The following is a 19,730-nucleotide window of genomic DNA, read 5'->3' on the forward strand; positions in this document are numbered from 1 at the left end:
TAACCACCTACACAGTTGTTTTTCACACTTTCAATTCCCTAGTCATTATCCATACACTTCCAGGAAACACCCTGTCACTCCCTTTGCAGTCCTCTAGTGACCCATTCAGCACCATGTACTAATCCAATCACTGTGCCAAAACCCGAACACTTATAAATTCACCAAGACACTCTCTTTCCAGTACTCTAATGATTCAGTCACTGCCTAAGTATTCATGCACTGAGCCAGGCCTTAGCACATGGACTGCTTCAAACCCCTATGCACTATGCTTCTAACCACCTAGACACTTGTCTTTTACACTTTCAATTCCCTAGTCAGTATCCATATAGTCCAGCAAACATCCTGTCACTCCCTTTGCACTCTTCTAGTGACCCATTTTTTACCAAGTACTAATCCATTCCCTGCGCCAAAAGCCTACCACTTATAAATTCATCCAGGCAGTCTCCTTGCTGTAGTCTAATCATTTAGTCAGTACCCAAGTACTCATGCAGTGAGCCAGGCCTTAGCACGTGGACTGCTTTAAATGCCTATCCAGTATGCATTCAGTCCTCTAATCAGCTACACAGTTGTCTTTCCCACCTTCAATTCCCCAGTTAGTATTCATACACTTCTAGCAAACACCCTGTTACTCACCCAGTGTGTCTCCTTTTAGTACTGTAATCATTCAGTCAGTTATCATGTAGTCTTTTAGTGAGGTAGGCTTTAGGGCATGAACTGCTTCAAAGTAGTATGCACTATGTATGTAGTGTTTTAATCATCGTCACACTTGTGGTTCAAGGCTATAGTTTCTTAGTCGGTTTTTATATAAAATGTGTTTGTACAGTAATGGAATACTGTAAATTTGAAAGTTATTACTATACATTTATTTGTGAATCTTTTTTGCAGATAGTGTTTTTCAACGTTAAAATAGAGAAATTATGCCAGAAAAAAAAAGAAAAAGAAAAGAACAGAGACAGGAGGATTATTTGAAGAAACATCAACCACAAGTATTGAATGAACAAGATAATGTGGCTAAAAGGAAAAAATCTTCTGGTAAGATCACAAAGCAATTTATTAAAAATGTTTGTAGGAGCAAACAGAATGTAGATAATGCTGCAACTTCAGAGAATTTTTTAAGTAAGAAAAAAAATCAAAATAAGAGGAAAAGTAAAAAAGCAAATGTTCAGTCAAAGGAGATAAAGTATGATAAAAGAAGACAAAATCAGTATAAGGAATTACGCAAAATTTTTTTTACAAGAGAGTAGTGCATAATTTGCTGAAAGATGTGAAGAAATATAAAAAGAGAGCTTTATTTTATAAAAAGAAGAAGCATATTGAAAGCATTGTGAAAAAGGCTTTTGAAGTAAAAAGGAAACTGTTTATTTTAGTGTTAAACAGAATTCGATCACTAGATAAACCAATATATGTAATGAAGGCCAAAAGTAGGAAGAAAAGAGTTATTAATAAAAAAAAACTTTTGTGATGTTTTTTGGGAGAATGGAAACACAGTTCTAGTTCAGAGCCTTTTTTTAATGAAGAGAGTTATTCACTAAGTGAAAAATTATTGTATGCAGTTGACACCAGTGGTAGAGGTTACGAGGTTAGTGATGGTTGTCCAATGGAGAAAGATAAAATGGTTGAAAGAAATGCAGAAGAAGTGATAGCTGATGAAGTTTTAGGGAGACATGCTAAAAACCCTGTGTACTCTTGGGATTGCAGTAGTGTTTGTGTGTACGACAGGAATCTATTGTCAAATTATGTCGTTTTTTTACGAGTCTATACTAAAAAAAGTGTAAAACAAAAGATTAAGCTGTTGCAAGGACTAGACCCTTGCAGAGTGAGAAAACATACTGGTTTGCAAGGTCATTCTCTGGCTTGTCTTTCTAGGAAAGTTTGTGAAAGTGTTTTTCACCATTTCAGAATGCTGGCAGTACATCATACTCAAATGCGGAATTTAGTGAGAAGGTTGTATTATGCAAAAAGTCCAGCACTAAAGTTAAGTGAGTTGAACAGTGCTCTTTTACGTGGGTCAGTTTCAGATGTGAAGCAGGTCTGTGAGGATATTGAGCTTTGTTACTTTGGGCCTCAGCAAGAGAGTGAAGAAACTGACACATTAGTAGAACAAAATGTTGAAGATAATGTAGAACCTGTAATTACAGAAAAATTTGAGGATGAAATCACAAAGTTTAAGGTAATTTCAGGTGAAAGACCAAATGTTTCTTGTATTTGTTGTCGGCAAAGTCACTATAAAAATCAGACTAGGGGTGTCAATATGTATTTAAAAAGTGAAATAGAAGATAATGATATGTGGATGGAATTTGCAACTTATTTGTTGGTAGAGGATTGTTTTGATTTCGGATGTGAGCAGCGTATTTGCAAATATTGTTATAACAAATTAGATGAGAATAAAATGCCTGCTAGAGCTGTTCATAATAATCTAGAGTTGGTTGCTATTCCTCTAGAGCTGATAGATTTAAATACGTATGAGTCTATTCTGATACAATGTGTTCACCCGTTTCAGGCTATTGTTCGTATGGAGCCCAAAACTAGTAAATTACCTCCATCAGAGTTGCAAAGAGGATTGAAAGGAAGAGTTGTGTATTTACCATTAGATTTAAGAAAAAATATTGAAACTATTGGTGTAGATCATGCAGAAAATGAGCCACTAGTCATTCTAGTTAATGGTGTTCCTACTAAGAATAAGAAAATCTGGCAAGAGATAGTGGATGTTAGAAAAGTGCAAAAGGCATCATTGTATCTGTTAAAAAATAATGAGTACTATAGGAATGTGTTTGTTGGAGAAGAAGAAATAGCTTTAGCAGAAGATAATGAAACATTAAGTGGGCAAATTGAAAAAGTGGACATGTCCAGATGTGAAGAGATCTATGAACATTACAGTGTACATCCACTTCGTTCCAAAGAGGTGATGGGGAATACGATTGAGTTGTTTCAAATGAAAAAAGCAACAGGAAGTCCCATGAGTGTATGGGAAGAGAGCTTGGAAGCTCGTTGTTTCCCGCAGTTGTTTCCAACAGGAAAAGGTGGACGATATGATGAACGTCCTGTGCAGATTCCTGCATCTGAATATCGGACAACAAGATTATATGCAGAAGATCCAAGATTTCGACAATGTATCCCTTATATGTTTCATCTTCTGTTTGAAAGTGACTTGTCTGGACTTTCATATGCAGTAAATCACATTTTAAAAACTGGAATGCATCTTCAAAATGTAACTGCAAAGGATTTTATGGATAAAGTACATCAGAGAGATGATCATTTAGAATCTCAGTTGATTAATCTGATGGCATGTCAGCGTGGGACTAATGAATATTGGTACCGTCGACATGGAGAACTGAAATGTATGCTACGGAACTTGGGAACTCCTACATGGTTTGTTACACTAAGCTGTGCTGAGTATGCTTGGGATGATTTACTTGAATTTCTTCGAGAGGCAAATTCCAATATAAAACATATTGAATACAAGACACCTGGATAATTGTGCTTTTTGGATCCTGTCAATGTATGCAGATATTTCAATCATAGATTTGAAGCTATGATGTCTTTCATCTGCAATAAAAAGAATCCTCCTCTTGGAGAAGTTGTGGATTTCTTTTGGAGAAAGGAGTATCAAGCAAGAGGTGCTCCTCACATACATATGTTGTTATGGGTCAAGGACGCCCCCAAATTTGGAACAGATTCAGATGAAACTGTTTTGTCTTTCATTGAAGATTATGCTACATGTTCTGTTCCAAATAGCAGAGAAGAGAAAAACTTAAAACAACAAGTCTTACGATTTCAAAGCCACAGGTGTGGAAAATACTGTCGACGAAAGTACAAGTCAAAGGATAAGATCTATACCAAATGTCATTTTGGATTTCCACGTCCTGTATTATCCAAAGGAAGAGTGAACAGTTTTATGTCAGCTGTATGACATACCATCACAAGAAAGTCTCCGAAAAACACCTACAACTTAAGAAGAAGCGAAGAATCAAAATACATAAATTACTACAATCCAGTTATTTTATCCATGTGGAACGCTAACATGGATATTTAGTATGTTGCGGACAATTCCATTGCTGTTGCTCGATATGTAACGTATTAAATTACTAAATCAGAAAAGACTGAATTGAAAGAAATATGGGAAGAGATTTCTCACGAGAAGACTCTAAGTAAGAAATTATACAGTTTCAGTTTGAAGATGTTATCGCATCGTGAAATTGGAGCATATGAATGTTCAGATGGGCTATCATCTGCAAGTCTATATTCCAAAAGTAGAAGAATCATTTAAGTGAATCTAGGTCTTGCAGGAATGCAAAATCGGGTACTGAAATCTGTTCAAGAAATTGAATATTTAGCAGAAAATGACCCTGAAAGTACAGATATTTTGAAAACCAATATGTTGGACACATACTATCCAAAGAGAAGTCATCATCTTGAGAACATGTGTCTCTATGAAGTGCTGCAAAACTACACTTTTAAACGGAATATTACAGAGAACATCAACGATGGAAAATATGGAGTGATTGGTTCTGAAGGATGTCTGGTGAAACAAAGGAAAGGAAATTTAATTAATCACAGAAAACTGAGTTGCGACACTGGTGAAAAAAGGGAATTTTACCACTTAGCCCTTTTGCAAATGTTCAAATCATGGCGTTCTGAACTGGAATTACTTGGAGATTTTCCCAGCTATGAAGATTCATTTAATGCTTGTAAAGATAGCATACAATGCAGTGCTTTCGCAAATTATCTCAAAATGTTGAATGATGAAATTGATCAAGAAGCTACAATTGCAGCTGAGATTGCTAGAGACAGTTCTCAAGACAGTCAAAGTTCTGCTGCACTAAGTCAAGATCCACTAGGACAACCAATTGTTGAAAATGAAGCAGCGATTGCAATGAATGAGGTGGAAACAGCAATGTATCAAGCACAAGAAGATGCAATACAGTTAGGAAACTTGGAAGAGCAACTAAATGTTGAACAGAAACAAAGATATCAGCAAGTGAAAGAGCAGATTGACCATGGATTACTTCATGAAAAGAGAGTGTGCTCATGTACATCATTTCAACCTATCCGAATATATGTGAGTGGTCGAGCTGGAACAGGAAAGAGTTTCTTAATTAAAGTAATTACAAGTTATCTGCATAAAACAACTGAGTCGCATTTGTCTTGTGTTGTCACTGCTCCAACTGGATTGGCAGCACATAACATTAAAGGAATTACTTTTATCGTTTACTAATGCTGCCAGTAGAGCATAAGAACAAATTGGAATACCACAAGCTATCTGGAGAAGCTTGTTGTGAAGTTTCAGGAGTGCTGAAAAAAATGAAACTTCTCATTATTGATGAGGTGAGCATGGTTTCAAACTTGATGCTTGCCTTTGTGCATTTAAGAATGCAGCAAATTCTTAAAACAGAGTATGACGTGTTATTTGGAGGAAAACACGTCATAGTTTTTGGAGATCTACTGCAACTGACACCGGTAAAAGGACAACCGGTATTTAAAACACTTGCCCATGAAGATACCAGAAAGTCTCTTGGCAGTGTTGGTAATGTGAACATTTGGAGTAATTTTGAATACAAACAACTGACAACAAATATGCGACAGGCAAAAGATGCTGAATATGGAAGTATTCTTCAAGATATAAGAATTGGAATTCTTTCAAAAAAAGGAAAGAAGCTTTGGAGAGTCGATTACTTTGCAATGTCTTTCCAAATGAAAATGCAGTTCCTGCAAAAGTGTGCGGGGAAATTGCTAAAAATAAGTCAGTGATTTGCTTAATGCCAACACTGTGTGAGTGTTCAATATTCAACAAAGAATTATTAAAATTGGAAAATGAAGAAATTGTAAAAATGGAAGCCATCGATTAATACTACATGAAGGAATCACTATTATTTTGACGGGTAAGTTGAGATCAAAACTAGAATGTTTAAAAAAAAAAAATATCTAAAACTGCTGGTTTGGAAAAGACACTGTATGCGTGTGTAAACTGTCGGGTAATTTTAAGGCGTAATTTGGATGTAGAGAAAGGTTTAGTTAATGGTGCAATGGGCAAAGTGGTGGATTTTGTGAATTATCAGAAAAAAGAAGGAATTTAAATTTTAAAAATTAAATTTGATCAGATTGATGAAATTAAAGAAATTGGTCGTTGTTCAGTTCGTTTTTTGCTTGTTAAAGATTTATATGTCCGTAGGAAACAATTTCCATTTTCTCTGGCATTTGCAGTGACTATTCATAAATCTCAAGGATTAAGTGTAGACAGTGCATTGGTGAACATTGGATCTACTGTATTTAAAGAGGGTATGGGATATGTTGCTTTGTCGCGAGTCAGAACATTATCTGGCTTGTTTTTGATTGATTTTGATGAGACAAAGGTTACTGCAGATGCAAACTGTGTAAAAGAGTATAATAGGTTAAGAAGGGTGTATGCTCCAAATTTAGGTCAATATCCTGTATTTGAAAAGCGTATGGTTGGTCAAAAAAGAAGGTTAGAGAATATCTGTTCTGAAGGTATCAAGAAAAGAAAAGAACATAATAATGTTGTGATTGCAGGTAAAAAGAAATTGGACAATGTTGAAGAGATTGTTGGTTATCAGTTTGAAAATAGTTCTGGTGTCAACTGCTATGCTAATGTAGTGGTCAATGTTGTTTTTTATCTGGAAGGTTTGCAAGAACAAATTATGTAGAATCGGGAAAAAAGATTTTGTTCTCTGTTGCATTCTCTTTATGAAAAATTGACAACAGATAGAAGTAAAATACAATCTGTTTCAGATGTTCGTAATCTTTTGGATGTGTGTTCTGGTTCTACACAATTTACACAAAATATCCAACAAGATGCTCAGGAACTTTTAATGTATATGTTTACCATTTTTTAAAATGAAGGTGTAGAAATAGAAAATATTTTTGGCCTTTCTTACAAATGGGAACATGATTGTGAAAATTGCATGTATACATGTAGCACCAATGTAGACACTGAGAGATTTCTGTATTTGACATTACCAGACTGTAAATCAGTGTCTTTCAATAAATTAGTTAAAGGTGCAAATCAAAACATGGAGTGTAGTCAATGTAAATCAGAAATGTTATCCACATTATAACAAAATATGGAAAATACATAATTTTAATGATGCAACGTTGTACAGCTGACGGAAGAAAATTGGATACTTTAATAAAGCAATTTGTAGCAGCACAACTATCAATATCAGGAAGGACTTTTGTAGCAATTGCTATAATTTTTCATGATGGTCCTTCCACCACATCTGGACATTACACTGCCTATCTAAAATGTGACAAAGGCTGGACACTTTGTAATGATGCCCAGTTGGTTTTCAAACAACGTTTGCCTAGTGAATTACCAAATTCCTACCTAATATTTTTAAAGCCAAAGTTTTAGGAAGATAATTCACTCTCTGAGGAATTTATTATTATAATGTGCAAAAATACTATTTGGCCTCAAGGAAAGGTATATTTTTGAATTATGGACTTTTTGGTGGTCATTTATTCGGTGATTATTTTAATGCGGCAACATTTACAGTTTTTATAGGTTAAAGTTATAACATTTTGTAATCTGTAAGCATTTCATATATGTATGATTTGTTTTTTCTGGTATTTTACTGAGAATAGTATGTTGGTTTTTTTTAAACAATCTTTCTGATTGTTTTTTTTTTGCCCGCTGTTAAGTGATGAGTACGATTGAAATCACTATTTCTAGTGAAATTCAATATATTCTGAGAACAGCGAAAAAGGCAAACAAATTACTTTGTGGAAATTATGTTGTATTGTAAAAAATGTATTATTACATGTTATAATTTTTTTTTCTTTTCTTTCACAGATCCAAATTTTTAAATAAGCAATCTTTAAGAATTTATATTTGAATGAAAAACAGAAAAAAATGTATAGCATTTTTTATTCCTATTACTGTGAAGGTAAGTTTAACTAAGTCTCAATATGCAGAATGAAGAGGCCTGCAAGAAGCTACAAACTTGAAACACGTTTCTAAAAACACTGTTTATGTAGTTTTGAAATCTGACCATAATCAGATATCATGTGACCTGCAAAAAAAGAGATTTGAGGGGTTCATAATATTTTACCTTTTTAGCTGTTGAAGGACCGCAATCATTTCAATCATTCTTCTTTGAACATCTTTGCAGACAAAACTCTGTGCTTACTTTTATCATTCGCAAGGAATTTTAAAAACGGAAATATGTCACTTTTTGTAACATAGTTATTGTGTAAGATACTGTTTCATATTTAGAAAGAGAGGAAAAGGCACTCTGTGCACTTTTTATACTCCATGTAAATACAACCTCATCATGCAGACCACTTTGCGTTGATAGGGTGTTCTATAAGTGTTGTTGTGCATGATTGCACTGAATACTCGTAGAACAAGACACAAGTCTAGATTTATCATAAATCATAAATCTCGATATGTGTGTGAATCGTGCACCATTCTAAAATTGGTGTAGGAAAGCACAACAAGGAGAATTGTTTTCATTTCTCCACATTTTTATATCTTCAATGCATGCTGAAATATCCAGCATACATTGAAGGAGAAAAATGCATTTTCTCATTGTTTTTGTGCAGGAAGGTGTGTCTTACTGTAGAAAAACAAACAGCACATGACACAGATATCCTTGCACTATGGTGCAAGGGTGCCTGTGTCACCACATGGCTGCAGTTTAAGCAGCCGTGCAGAGAGAAGCATAGATTTGCAACATATTTATGTACATATGTTGCATCCCTGTGCTTCGGAAGTACTACAGCACACTGCAGTTAAAGAGGTTACTGTGTGATGCTGCAGCACTTCCTCATAGTTCTGCACTTATACATTCACCAGTCAATTACGTACTACACATACATTCATCTAAACTTTCACACACTAACAAAGAAATGTAGCTCTTTTTTTAAACCAGGAAAGTTAGTTCTTACAAGAACTTTTTTTTTCTTCTTTTTTGTTTTTTGATTTTTTTGTCCTTTTTGGAACAATTTTGTTATTTTTTTGTTTTTTCAAAAGGAAAAAAAGACAACAGGAGGAACAAAACAGTCAATTTCTGCAAAAAAAAAAATAAACACAAGTTTAGCACTTGTGGTTTTGCTGCGCTCAGTAGATGAGTTCAATTGACTGTTCGCCGTAACATAGCAGTTTGTTGCATTTAATGCAATAAATTTTTAGTTTTCCAAATTCTGGACGTATGTCCGGGTGAGTGCTTGATGGTGATGCTGCAGAAGTGCTTGCCACTGCTGGCTCAGGCTGCTGTCAGAGTCTTCTGCATTCCTGCTTGGCCAGGTTCACGGGATGCAGAGTCTTCAGGTGTTTTAACATACTCGCCGTCCCACAAGAGTATTTTTTGATGGCTCTCCTCTGGAAAGCACTCTTTGACATATTTAACATGTCACTTTAGCTGAATTAGTTTTATTTTGTCCTTCTGGGAAGGAAAAAAAATTCCACACCACAGAGGTGTATCTTTCTGGGCAGTGATGTCATTTGAGATGTCATCAGTGATGTCACTGACCATGTCATGAGTGATGTAATATGTGACGTCATCAGCAGTGCATTGCGGGGGCGCGAGTTATAGTTAGCTGAACTAACTATAACAGGGGAATTTCTAGGGTTTTGTACGAGGGAAATGTCCAGCTAACTATAACACCCCTGAAACCTATGGTTTTTTCAGTGAATATATATATACATCACAACAACGTCCACCCAGGCAGTCGAACACTCGGCGGGTGCCTCCAATGGCGGGGGGTGCTACCGCCCTTGTTTCTCAACAACTGCAGGTAGGGGAGCACTCACGGGGTAATCTCTTGAGTTGTAGTGTGCAAATGCATTTCGGCATCGGCCTTCCTCAGTACACTAAATTCAATACAAACGTGCACAGGTTTGTGCTATTTTAAACTTTTTAATGACTCTCTCATTGGTGGGTTTGTGGGCCAATAAGAACACGGCATCTCCATCGTCAGACCTCGCGAATGACAGGACGTTTGCCTGCGCGCCTCTGATCGCACACGAATTACAGAAACCAGATGTAAATCATTCGTCTGAATACCAAAACCCCCGCAAAGGACGATCCGTTCCCCTACGCGAACACGTTCCACATTTTGAACGGAACTCACGCAGACTTCTAAGGAGAACAGGATACCACTGCTCTTGCCTCTCCATTTCACATCGCCCTTCAAGGAACATTGGGTTTGCGTAATCTGGCTGTCTATCCCCGTCCTGATGAAGACCCGCTTTGACTAGCGAACCACGCTATCTTGGGTTGAAACGTCGACACTTATTGAAGGATCAGTTGAAATACTCTGCATAAAAGACTGATTTGATCTACTTGCAGTTTGTTTTGATCATTCGCTCAGACTGACCTTTGCAAATTATTCTTATCCTGCAAAAATTACACTGTATATATTACGCACTTTTCACCAGAGCACTGAGCACTTTATGTCACTTCATGCCACTTTGTCACAACTACTTTTTACAGTTGACAGCCATTGCCTTTAGTTGTTTATGAATGACGCAATTCATAAAGCCTTTTTAAAAAATTACTTATGGTCTCCATGTGTGTTCGTATATGCATAAAAATGATGATTTTCCCTGAAGCAATACTGTTTACCCGACAGAACCGTTTGTAATATTTTGTTTGGGCCCCTGACAGCAGCGGTTCAGACTAGCCAATAACAACCACAACAACGTCCACCCAGGCAGTCGAACACTCGGCAGGTGCCTCCAATGGCGGGGGTGCTACCGCCCTTGTTTCTCAACAACTGCAGGTAGGGAAGCACTCACGGGGTAATCTCTTGATTTGTATTGTGCAAATGCATTTCGGCATCGGCCTTCCTCAATGCACCAAATTCAATACAAACGCGCACAGGTTTGTGTTATTTTAAACTTTTTAATGACTCTCTCATTGGTGGGTTTGTGGGCCAATAAGAAAACGGCATCTCCATCGTCCAGGAAATGTTTAGACAAGCCTGAAGGCCTCAATGTCCCATAATGCCTTATGGTTACACATTCAAGGTAAAATATGAATCCTTCTCCCTCACGTTTGTTTCATATGTTATGCCGCCGTCCACAGTGCCCTTCATTGTCCATGCCTGTGCCCGTCTCCCTCACCTGCTGCAAGATGTCATTCACAGTGGTCCCGTAGGTGTCCCTCTTATGGTAGGGCACCTCAGGCTTGCATAGTCCACGGCCTCTTGGTTGCCGGGCCCCTGACAGCAGCGGATCAGACTTGCCAATAACAACCACAACAACATCCACCCAGGCAGTCGAACACTCGGCGGGTGCGTCCAATGGCGGGGGGTGCTACCGCCCTTGTTTCTCAACAACTGCAGGTAGGGGAGCACTCACGGGGTAATCTCTTGATTTGTAGTGTGCAAATGCATTTCGGCATCGGCCTTCCTCAGTGCACCAAATTCAATAAAAACGTGCACAAGTTTGTTTTATTTTAAACTTTTTAATGACTCTCTCATTGGTGGGTTTGTGGTCCAATAAGAAAACAGCATCTCCATCGTCCAGGAAATGTTTAGACAAGCGTGACGGCCTCAGTATCCCATAATGCCTTATGGTTACACATTCAAGGAAAAATATGAATCCTTCTCCCTCACGTTTGTTTCATATGTTATACTGCCGTCCACAGTGCCCTTCATTGTCCATGCCTGTGCCCGTCTCCCTCACCTGCTGCAAGATGTCATTCACAGTGGTCCCGTAGGTGTCCCTCTTATGGTAGGGCACCTCAGACTTGCATTGTCCACAGCCTCTTGGTTGCCGGGCTCCTGACAGCAGCGATTCAGACTTGCCAATAACAACCACAAAAACATCCACCCAGGCAGTCGAACACTCGGCGGGTGCCTCCAATGGCGGGGGGTGCTACATATATATATATATATATATATATATATATATATATATATATATACATATTCACTGAAAAAAATCAAAGGTTACAGGGACATTATAGTTAGGCAATAGAATTGAAAAGACCTTAGAAATTCACTGAAAAAACTAAAGGTTACAGGGACGTTATAGTTAGTCTCAGATTTCACTCACTTACCTGAGCTAAGGATAACTTATGCCCCCGCAATGCACTGCTTATAACCTCCCATATTACATCACTCACAACATGGTCAGTGACCATCATTAAGTGAGTGTGTTTTTAAGAGCTTATGGGCATTAAACATACATAATAACCTACTACAACAGTTAAATTAGTATACTAGGTGCACTACTACTGAGCGATTTTACTACTAACGTATATTATGTGAGTGGCTGTGTGACTATGTATCCTTGTGTGTATGGGTGTGTGAGTGCCTGTATAGGGGTTGTAAGTGTGTGTGTGTGTGTAGCTGTGTGGGTGAGTGAGATGCTGTGTTAGTGGCTCCATTGGTACGTGAGTGGGTGTCAGTGGCTGTATGGGAGAGTGAGCGGTGGTCTGAGGGATTCTATGGGTGGGAAACTGGGTGTGTAGTGACTGTATGGGTAAGTGAGTGGGTGTCTGAATGGCTGTATGAGTGAGTGACTGGGTGTGTAAGGGGTTGTATGGCTAAGAGACTGGCTGTTTGAGTGGGTATTTCATTAAGTGAGTTGGTGTGTAAGTGGCTGTACAGGTGAGTGTGCGGATGTGTGAGCGCGTGTATGGATGTGTGAATGGGTATGTAAGTGGTTGTGTGGATGGGTGTGTGAGTGTGTGTGTGAGTGCTTGTATGGGTAAGTGAGTGGCTGTGTTGAGAGGATATATGAGTGAGTGAGTGGGTGTGTCAGTGACTGCGTAGGTAAATAAGTAGGTGTGGGAGTAGCTGTATGGGTGAGTGTGTAGCAATGTGACTGGCTGTATGGGTGAGTGATTGAATGTATAAGTGGCTGTATGGGTGAGTGAATGGTTGTATGAGTGGCTGTATGAGTGAGTGGGTGTGTGAGTACCTCTACGGAAGAGTGAGTGGGTGTGTGAGTAATGTTATGTTGTCTGTGAATGGGTGTGTGAGTGGGCATATGAGAGGTTGTATGGGAGTGTGAGTGGTTCTGTAGATGATGTAATGAGTGAAGTCATCAGTGATGTTATTGAGATGTCATCGGTGATGTCACTGACCATATCATGAGTGATGTAATATGTGAGGTCATAAGGAGTGCATTGTGGGGGCGTAAGTTACAGTTCGCTCAGGTATGTATAACTGCCAAATTTCACTGGTTTTGTCAGTGAATTTCTAAGTTTTTTCAAATTCTATTTCCTTACTATAACGTCCCTGTGACCTTTGTTTTTTTAAATGAATTTCTATGTATTTTTTAACTGGTAGTCACATTTGCAGAGTGGTGGAGAAAGGGGAGGGCCACCAACCAGCCCTCAGGAATCTTGCTGTGTCAGACTTACTGGAGGTAACAGGAGGGCTTCTGGGCCCCCAAAAACCCTCAGCATCAAAGAGGACTTAATCACCCAACCAGAGGTGTGCTGAGAGGTGTGTTTGCAGAGTGGTGGAGAAAGGGGTCATGGCCTTTAAAGTCCTCTCAGCAATTGTGCTTTATGACACTTACTGGAGGTAACAGGAGGGCTTGTTGGCCCCCAAGGACTCTCTGGAGCCAAGAGGAGTTCATCCCCCAACTAGCAGTGTGCCAGAAGGTGAGGTTGCAGAGTGGTGAGGAAAGGATGTGTGGCCGCCAAAGACCTCTCAGCAATCCCTCTGTGTGGGACTTACTGGATGTAACAAGAGGGCTTGTTGGCTCCCAAGGACTCTCTGCAGCTAGGGGGACTTCATCCCCCAACCTGTTGTGTGCCAGGAGGTTCATTTTCAGAGTGGTGGTGTAAGGAGGTGGGTCCTCCAGTGACTTACCAGTCATTTCTCTTTTTATATTTTTGTATACCTTAAAGGGAGGGTGGCCGAGCGGACTCCCTCCAGGGCCGATTTTGGCCCAGGGGACTACATCCCCTGGAGCCCTATCTTTTTATATTTTTTTTATTTAAAAATATATAATGGAATGGGGTCACGCGGCCCCCCTCCTGGGCTGAATTCAGGCCCGGGGAACCATTTTCCTGGGGCCCGGTTTCTGGTGTGGGTGCCCTGGTCCCACCCAGGGCACCCACTTTGAAGTATTGGGGACCGAGGGGGGAGCCTCAAGCCCCTTGCGGTCCCTGGCGGCTCCTCACCTCCTGTGTGAGCCAGTATTGCTTTTACAGACAGGGAGCTAGTAACGTGCAGCTCCCTCTCTGTCAAAGCATTTGTAGTCCACTTCAAAGCAGAACACAGTTTGCTATGGCTTGGTGGAAGCAGTAAAGCTCCAGCCAAGCCATAGCAAACAGCTATGTCCCATGGGTGGGCACCACGAGACATAGCAGGAGCCAGCCCTGGGGGGTGGCGGTCCCCGGGGCCATGTATGGCTCCAGGAGGGGGGGCGCGTGGCCCCCCTCCTTTGCTTTATTTCACCCCGGGGAGGTGGTGGTTCCCAGAGCTGCGGCGGACGAGGCCCCTGTATTCTTACTATTGTTTGCCCCGAGGAGATAGTGGTCCCCAGGGCCACAGACAGGCCCCCTGCATTCTTACTATTGCTTGCCCCTGGGAGGTGGTGGTCCCCAGGGCTGCAGGGGGGCTATGCGGGCCCTCCTGCATTCTTACTGTTGCTTGCCCCAGGGTGGTGGCAGTTCTCGGGGGTGCAGGGGGGCCGGACAGACCCCCCACATTCTTAGCATTGTTTGCCCCAGGAAGGTGCTGTCACCGAACGCCTTTCAAAAGCCTAGGAGGGGGGCCCTATGAGCCCCCCTCCTTTATTATAATAAACCTGCATGGCCTCGGGATTTGGTCTACCCGTGAGCTTCCTGAAAAAGCCACGTGGGAGCCTGCACATCAATTTTTTTTTTTAAATTGCCATGGATCCACGGGTCCACCTGGGAATTTGCAGCAAAATTGAATTAAAAAAACGCTTTTAATCCCCGTCCCACGATGAAGCCAATCAAATCCCAGCACGGGTACTGTGGATCCGCGAGTTCACTGCAAGTATCCGCATCCCCACATATCTATATTTTTTAAACTTAAATATCTCTAAAACTACTGAAAGGATACACCTTTCCTCTTGGATTCTTCGATGATCTCCAGGAGCAGACAGCAAATGAACCTGACTTGGGGTGATCAGACAGATATTCAACCCTCATTAAATCCTGCTGTGCTGCTTGTCAGGTGAGGCAGCACAGTTGGGTTTTTAACCAACGGAACTTTTTTTAGTGGTGTGAAGATAGAGCTCTTCAACAGCTCAACTTCTGTTCCTGATGTGAAGAGAGGGTCGGAAGAAACATGATCCTGCACCACACTGTGATTAAGGTGCACTCTTACCCTTTCCCTTTTCCCCTTTCACAAACTGGGACATATCTTTGTTTCAGTAAAAAGTGTCGGGACACCGAGACAATCTTTGAAAAACCGAGACTGTCTGGGCAAATCCGGGACGTCTGGTCACCCTATCCAACAAGCAATCCCTGAAACCCTGCAACCAGCAACAATATATTAAAGAAAGTTGAATTTTCTCCCATGTTTGCATTAGAAAACACACTTTGAGAGTAGCTGTCAACTTCTCCTACATTTGAGAGCATTTCTTTGTTAAACATTCACCTTATGTTGTACCCTGACGTAAATGTCACCATAGTGTTCAAAGGAATCTTCTGATCATATTGATCCAGGAATCAGGAGGGCTGTGCCTTAGGGGAGGGTTTTATGGATTCATCAAATGACTCCCAAAATAGTATATATCGTTCTTCACTTCCTGGCAAAGAACATTGCTTTATTGGTGCTCCTTCTAAGGCTTTTTAATTCAATCGCTTCTTTTTAATGTCAGAGATCATCATTCTAAAATTAAGACTTCAAGTCTGTTTAAATGCAAAGATGTGGCATTTACAACACTAGCTATAAAAATAGCATGTCTTTTCAGAGAAGGTTTCTATATCCAGTAATATGGTGCAATTTGTATCCTATTCAAGACAATCTATAGGAATTCGGCTGATATGCTGCTGATGATGTCAATAGCCTTTTGATGAGGTGGAGTTGATAACATCCCCCTGGATCAATGAAACATAAGGTCATTAGTGGTTTTGTTATTGGATAGAATTACTGCCGTGAGTTACAGTGGTAGAGTTTGCTTGTTCAAATGGAATCAGCAGTAGTGGTAGGGAATGACACAAAAACAATCCTGAGAGGCATTTTCCTCTTTTTACGAATGAAGCACATGTAGAAAGAGGAACGAACAAAGAGAAATAAAGATATTTCTCATATTTTACTCCTCATCTGGGGAGGCATAGCCTTTTGACACATTCCCAGGTATACCACTAATGGTACATTTAGCAATGCACCAAAATCTATGAGTGGATGTGTGGGAAAACCCGTGCTCCACTCATGGAACACCTCCCTGCCGCAGAGTAACACAAGGCAGCAATTTGTACTGCATTGCATTACCCTTGATTTATCAAACCGTGCACGGGCAGGCATGGTGGCCTTGCATGGCTTGGTGAATCTGACTTATGTCATGCGTTGTCCTTGCATCACCTTACATGGTGCAAGGGCAACACAAAACCTAGATAAATATGGACTGAAATGCCTTTCTTCAACATTATTTTGATCTCCTATTTCAGGGCTCGAATGTCAATGTAATTAAAATAAATCTCAGTATTGCACTTTGGGTTATCCTTCCAATCATAATAATTTGAAGAACCCTAAAGCTTCTTTGTGTATGTCTTTAATGAGCATTTTCAGGACCTCATTTTTGTCTTTTGATCCAGCGCAAATGACAACTTTTTAGCATAATTCTTGTTGTGTTGACATCATAGTTTAACTTTATTATTTGGTATTTGTATCATATTGCTGATGTTAAGTAGGAGGCAGTGTAAGGTTATTTAATATTCTGTTGCTGACAAATATGTTAGCTTGTTGGTCTGGCTGTTGATCAAACCAAGATGCTTACATTTTATCTTGATTACTTGGCTTCATCATTTTCTTGTAGGTTTGTAAGTGTGTGAATTTGAATTCTCCAAGTACAGAGTGTTGCTGATTCCATGAAAAACTATTGAATACCAAAATGTCAACATACAAAATATCATCAAAACATATTGGTAGCAAAAATATCATCTTCCTATACTTATAACAGGAATGACAAAAATATAGTCACAGAAATATTGTGAAAGGGAAAAAATCATCAAAAACAAGGTAAGAATATAGATTTTTTTTAAACTTCTTTTTTTATTGTTTTGTCATAACAAATAAAAAATAAAATGATAGACAGCATATTGGCCAGAAAGCCTCAATGAGAAGGTGCAGATACACCGTAAAGTCAAAATGCAGATTTTGTCTAGGGCTAAAATTCTTGAAGATGTGAAACAAAGTGCATCCACTCTCCTCAATTTTTGTGCATGCAGTCCTCTTTAAGGTCTTAAACCAGCAATTTGTAGGTAGCTTTGTGACTAGCAGGAGGTCTTCTGGCAGTTTAGTACCATAAAGGAGCGCCAACACTCCAGGCCTCTACATCTTCCTTAATTCAAGCCAGATAGTAGGATCATCTCACTCACCAAACAGTCAATCATTGATAGGGAACATTTGCGTGGTCCAATAGTATAATTGGAAGTCTGTTAGCCCCAGTTCTCCGCCCCATAGCAATTGGACTCATTTATCAAATGGGTCCATCTCTCCACAAACAAGAAGTGAATTAGCCTGCAGGTTACTAAAGATGGTGGGCAGAGGAATTTTGCAAGATGTAAAGCAGCAGTGGAAGAGAAATCAGTTTAATAATTGCCATTCTTCCCGTGATTAAGAGCGGGAGCTTACCCCATGCCGTCAGCTGCTGTTTAAGTTTACACAACAGTAGCTCTAAATTCAATCCCCAGTATTCGTCTGGCCTCAGTGAGATCTGAAGACCAAGGTATCTGAAGGAACTAGATGAATTCCAGAAGACCAGGACTGTAGGCGTGAGCACCTCATCAGATATCTCCAGTGGGACCAATACCAACTTATGCCACTTCACCTTTAAACCTGATGCATCTCCATATATAGTAAAAATCCGGAAGATTCTAAGGTCCAATAACTGCGGATGTTTTAGATATAACAGAACATCTTCTGCATGAATAGATATGCAATCTTCAATGCCTCCACCCCAGTCCATGCCCCATAAATGAGCATTACCTCGAATCAAAAAAGCCAGGGGTTTTATCCCCTCTCTATCTGGAATGATCAGGAGAGAGTGCCGTATATACATTCCCATGCACAGGGTGAGGAGTAAAGTAGCTGAATGTACGATACAAACCTCGGACCAAAGTTCTTGTTTTCCAATACTTAAACACGTAGGACCATGTCAGATAATCAAAAGCCTTTTCAAAATCCAAGGTGAGCAGGGCAGCCGGACGAGGGAACCCAGCGGACAGAGGCAAGTGCTATATGCAGATGCCTAATACAATGTCTGGTGCCCCACGATGGCATAAAACCATTTTGATCCAGGTGAATCAGTGGTCGTGTCACCAGAGACAATCTGATGATCAGAACTCTAGCTATTATTATCGCTTCAGTGTTAATGAGGGAGATGGGTGGATATAAAGCACAATCCGTAGGGTCTTTCCCGGGCTTAAAAATAACCACTATCGGGGGTGTGGTCTGGTGCCAGCCAAGATGGCGGCATAACCTTTTTGCTCTGTTCTGGCCCTCGCCTTCGCCTGCAATATCCGTGATTCATCCAGGAGCCGGATAAAGGAGACGCAGGCGCCATACTCCCGAGTTCATCCTGAGGCAGAGGAGGTGTCCCCGACCCCGGACGGTGCTGCGGCCGGTGTGCAGCGTTGAGAGGTCTATCTGGTGCTTGTGAGGAGCTCTGTGCGGTGAGGGGGCGGAGTCTAATCAGAGCACTGACTGCCTTGGTGGCGTTCGGTCCGGTATCTCTGCTACGCGAGATCCGCTACCTGGGGCCTGTGACCGCACAGCCAGAAGAAGCGCCCTTGCGGAGAGCAGCACATTGGACTCGGTGTCTATTGCCGGTGCAAATCCTTGGGCCTCAGTGACTATGGAGCAGCACACTGCGGCTGACTTTTCTGGAGTCCACGCTGAACAGGGGCTGCCACCGCTGAGCTCCCTGGGGTCTTCCATCTAACCGGGTGAGCTCTCTGGTGGTTCCGACGTTGCGCTAGGTTGGCCCACATTTCTGTGCAGAGCGGGGGTGGCCAGAGGTGGGGCCCATCCTGCATGTCTCATGGTGGCCACGGTGGTTTCTGCAGGGGCCCACTCCCCTCCCCTGGTGAGTTTGCTGACGACGCTGGGCATGGACGAATCAGCCCGTAAGGGATGTGGTGTATAACTTTGTCAGTGGTGTCCCTCCTATTTGATTTGGTGGGTTTGGGGCGCGGATTCCTGTGCCTAGTGGACAGTGCACTGAGGGTTCTGAGGACCCCACAATAAGCCTCTTGCTGTGTGCCGGCACCTACCCACGTGTACATGCTGTAACTGATTGCTGAGGTGAGGCTCGCTTAAGGGGAGCAACGGAGGGTCCCCCTTGACAGTTTTGGAGTCCTGCTGGCCCTGTACTTGGTTGGTGACGGCGAGGGGCCGGAGTTTGGACGGCACAGCGATGATATCTGGGGTGCGGTGTGCGGCAGGGGACTGGTGCTGAGCGCTGAAGATCCTGCGGGCCTGGGGTGCAGTGCCTTCACCCGGGCATCCCCGCACCAGATCTCCTACAGATTGAACTGTGGAGGCCATTTGTGCTGGGGGCCAGTTGCTCGACCTGTATCAAGGCAAAAGATAGAAGTAGTGAATGCACC

The sequence above is a fragment of the Triturus cristatus genome, chromosome 11, assembly GCF_964204655.1.
Source record: "Triturus cristatus chromosome 11, aTriCri1.1, whole genome shotgun sequence".
Taxonomy (NCBI): Eukaryota; Metazoa; Chordata; class Amphibia; order Caudata; family Salamandridae; genus Triturus; species Triturus cristatus.